Here is a 4,871-nt window from a genome sequence, read left to right as displayed (position 1 = left end):
TGGTCCAATCTTATTGGAAAGTAACTTTTCCAGAACTGATTTGCTTCTGGGCTTGATAACTATGATATAGTCATGCTCCAGAAACGTGGCATTTGTTGATACAAATACCTTTAATTCTTATGACTATATAAAATAATCATCCTCTTGTCCCCATTGCATATCCCACAAACATGCATATTTCTGATTTTGGTTCCAACTTCCCATTCTATTGTTTCATCACATGAGCCGGACACCCCCATATGCGAATATGCTTCAAAACTGGCTTTCGACCATTCCACAACTCTAGGGGTGTCTTTGATACAGACTTAGATGGTACTAGATTCAGAATATACATGGTGGTTCTTAGGGCATAACCCCAGAACAAAGTAGGAAGTGAAGAATAACTCAACATTGACTTTATCATGTCGAGCAAAGTTCGATTTCTCTTTTTAGCTACACCATTTGTTGTGGTGTACCGGGTGCAATCAATTGGGATACCACACCTTCTTCAATCAAGAAAACTTGAAACTCTTGGTCCAGGTATTCACCCCCTCGATCTAATCGAAGTGTCTTGATTGGTTTACCTAACTATTTTTCAACTTATGCTCAGAATTCTCTAAACTTTTTAAAAGTTTCAGATTTCCGTTGCATTAGGTAAACATAACCATATCTCGAATCATCATCAATAAAAGTGATGAAAGATTTGTAACCTCCTTTATCTTGGACGTTTAACGGTCCACATGCATCCTAATGTATTAGCTGAAGAGGTTCTGTGGCTCTTTCTCCTTTCGACATGGAAGGCCCCGTGGTCATTTTGCCTCCCATGCAAGATTCATAGGCTGGAAGCTTACTAACTTTTAGTTCGCATAAAGGACCATCCTTTACCAGTCTTTAAATCTTGTTTAGGCTAATATGACCAAGTCTAAGATGCCACATATATATGTATTCTTTATCGTGAGAGATCATTTGCTTCTTATTCTTAGGTTCGGCAACTTTTCAACATTTCAACATTTCACAGTGAGCCAGGCATCAGTTTAATCGGTATAAATCATTTTCCAAATATCCAGAACATATATCGGAACAATTCTGAAAAATGTGGACTAGATTATTAGTAAAGGCAATTGTTCAAATAATTTGGAATTAGAAATCAATTTCTCTTTATGCATGGAGGGAAATAAGCATTGTTCACAATAAGGTATTTCCAAAATTAAAGTCTAACTTCTCCCACTGCTTTTGCCGATATCCTCGCGGTATTCCCACTTTCATCGTGTGGTCCTTGATGGTAAGTTCTTTGTAAGAACTAATATTTTGCAAAGAAAACCAAAACATGATTAGTTGCTCCCGAATCAACTATCCAGGACGAGAAATCACCCTCTACTAAAGATGTTTCTAGAATTAGTAAATCTTATTTACTTTGATTATTTTCCTTTGTTTGGGTGGAAATAATTTCCATTTAAGGGCTAAAACTTAATAAGGAAAACAAACATGATTAGTTATTCCTGAACCAACTATTCGGGATAAGTAATCACCCTTTTACTAAACATGTTTTTAGAACTAGCAAATCATATTTGCTTGAGTTCCTTTCTTTATTTCGGGAAACAATTTCTTTGTGAGAACTAAGACTTAATAAAGAAAACAAACATGAGTAGCAACTCCCGACTCTACTATTCAGGAATAAGGAATCACCCTTGTTACTAAACATGTTTTTTAGAACTAGCAAATCATATTTGCTTAAGTTCCTTTCTTTATTTTGGGAAACAATTTCTTTGCGAGAACTAAGACTTAATAAAGAAAACAAACATGAGTAGCAACTCCCGACTCTACTATTCAGGAATAAGGAATCACCCTTTTTACTAAACATGTTTTTTAGAACTAGCAAATCATATTTGCTTGAGTTCCTTTCTTTATTTCGGGAAACAATTTCTTTGTGAGAACTAAGACTTAATAAAGAAAACAAAGATGAGTAGCAACTCCCGAATCTACTATTCAAGAATAAGGAATCACCTTTTTTACTAAACATGTTTTTAGAACTAGCAAATCGTATTTGCTTGATTCTTTTCCTTTATTTTAGTGGAAACGATTTCCTTTTGTCTTTTACTCAGGGCTCTTACAGAATTTAGCCAACCCTTTTATTTTATGGATTTCCAGATACGGTATCTGATGACTACATTATGTCATAAGCTGTCTCCATGCCTTCATACTTCTTGTGAATTACCATGCACAACTCTAGCTAATAGTTAGCTACAGTGGTTTTGTTAGGGACACGAGGACAATCCTCCATTTGGGACAAACTTATATTCATCACATGAATGTAAGTTATTTATGCTACTTTACCACTTCGCATAGTTTATTTCTAGTCAGTGTTTCAATTTTGTATAGTGAGATGATAGGATTTGACATATTGTTGGAAATAAGTAGAATATTCATCTAATCAATTTATGTGCATGAATATCAAAACATGTGAAGTTAGGCATAATTAAATATGATGCATGATGCACATGAAAAATACATAAATCATGTTTTAATTTTAGGTGCCAACGATAATCCAATTTTCCACATATAAAGTGTACCTTTGGGTAGTTAAGTTATATGCCAATTAGACCGAGACTCTTCTCAGTTAATAAATATAGTCAAAATATCTCATATTTTTATATTTATTAACTACCGTTATTTTAGTCAAAATATAACCAACAAACTTTGATTATATCTTCATGAGTGTAAACCACCGTTTCAGATCCCATAGACTTAACTCCGGATTGCTACCTTTGGGTAGTCAATTCAGAAATACATCTTGAAATCTTATCTCTAGGAAGCCAACCTTGTTATTGATCCGGCAAGAACACTCTCCTTTAGGAGGGCAATTCAATGTCGCCGCAAAGCTCCTCTCTGGATCTCACGGTGTTGTGCTAACGAAGGAGACTAGTGGGTCGTATTGTCATACAACCCTCTCCCACTCATTATTTTGCAAATATGTATTTTGTTTGAAAAACATCTCATGGTTTTCAAATCGAAAAATAAACAATTTATTTTTCGGATATGTGAAATTCCAAAATTTAACTCTTAAATTGAATTTCACATGTAACATTATTTTGCAAATCAATTTTGCAACTTAAATCAATTTAATCATATTAAATCGATTTTAGCGCAAGGTTCTTATTTTATTTTATTTTTCTAAAACCTTTTATACTAAATAAAAAAAATAATAATAAATGTGCGTGTATATATGGCATGTTATAAAACATATGAGTATGCACAATTATATCTATATGGCATGTTATATGCATGGACATATAATATATAATTATCAACATAAAATATAAATATATGCAATCGGCTATTGAGATGGATTTGATCGGGTCCCATGGATAAATAAATTACAACTCAATCGAATAAATAAATAATTAAAATAATTATTTCCTTCCGTTACATCAACGAGTCTTTGATTCTTGAGTTCTTTATTCTTTAGCTTCATTCTTTGTCTTCGGGTCAGATTTCATCTTTCTTGGGGTCCGGAACTTTTCCGGGTCCGTCAGCATGCATTACGAGGGTTTCAAAAACCCTCGGGTCCATTTGGGTCCAATTCCCAAATATGGGCTGCCAGTTTTGCACCCGGGTGCACGCGCGCGTGCGATGGCCATGCGTTGTGCATGCCCGCACCGTCTGACCGCGCGCCCGTACGCGCTGGAGTGTGCTTGGCCGTGCGCTGGACCCCGCGCTGGGGCGCGCTTGGGCATGCGCTGAGGTGCGCTGGGGCGCGCCCTTTGGGCGATTTCTGAAAATTTTCTGGCCAATTTTTGGGCATCTTCAAAGGCTTCAAACTTGATCTTCAAGGCCTCATTTTGATTCAAAATCAAAACCCTAATTCTACCCAAAACCTAGAATTACAATAATTCTAATCCCGAATTAAATTACAAATAATTTTATCAATGAATAAATATAACCGATCCATGGAACCATATAATTAACGACCAAATCCACCATCCATACATTCATCAACATGAATAAAAATAAACAACCATAAATGCAAGTGCCTACCCATCACATACATACATAATTAAATATCACATATTTAATATATCAATTTTGATTATCAAATAATCGAAGCATAAATTAATATCGTCTATAGACCGCACTGATACCAATTATTGGAAACCGAATCGAATTCGGATACAGAAGCGTGGCGGGGAGGCGGATCGTGTATAACAAAAATTTCATAAAACTTTTGAGATACTCCATAGATTATATTAATTTATGCACGAATAAATTAATCACATTAATTTATATGTCAAGAACTCAATTAGGAAAAATACCTGGAGGCCGACTCGGATGATAACTTGAGTTCTTTGACCACGAACAATCCTTGCTCCAATCTTTGTGTTTAGAAAACCAAAGTCTTCCACGTCAATTCCTTGATTCCATGTAGACGTGTGTGTGGGCACACGTGAGACAAAATAGGTTTGAATAAACGCTCAAATTTTCCACAAACACCAATGCATGCACGATGTGGAATTTTTTGGGAGAAAAAATTTTCCTTCTCTTTTCCTTTTGAGAAATTCGGCCATTCTCACTATTAGGGCAGAAATTATGTTTCAAAAATTATTTTCACAAATTTCTATCATTCTCATATTTAAAGAGTAGAAGTCAAACTTCAAAAAGGAATCAAATCTCTATCTCCTATTTGAATTTGGAACAAAAAAAATCTCCTACACTTTATCCCTTAAGTGGCCGGCCACCCTAGGGTTTCCATCCCTTGTGTGTGGCGCCAATACTGGATAGGGAAGGAAGAGAAAATCATCCTTTATCCTGCAGTCCAATTTTAATTCAAATTTAAATTCGAATTTAAGTCAAACTTAAATTAATTTGAATTCTAAATTGAACAACTTATCAAATAA

Source organism: Morus notabilis, unplaced genomic scaffold (assembly GCF_000414095.1).
Source record: "Morus notabilis unplaced genomic scaffold, ASM41409v2 Scaffold35, whole genome shotgun sequence".
NCBI classification, from domain to species: Eukaryota; Viridiplantae; Streptophyta; class Magnoliopsida; order Rosales; family Moraceae; genus Morus; species Morus notabilis.
The sequence above is the reverse complement of the archived record's forward strand: the minus strand, read 5'-3'. Positions refer to the sequence as shown.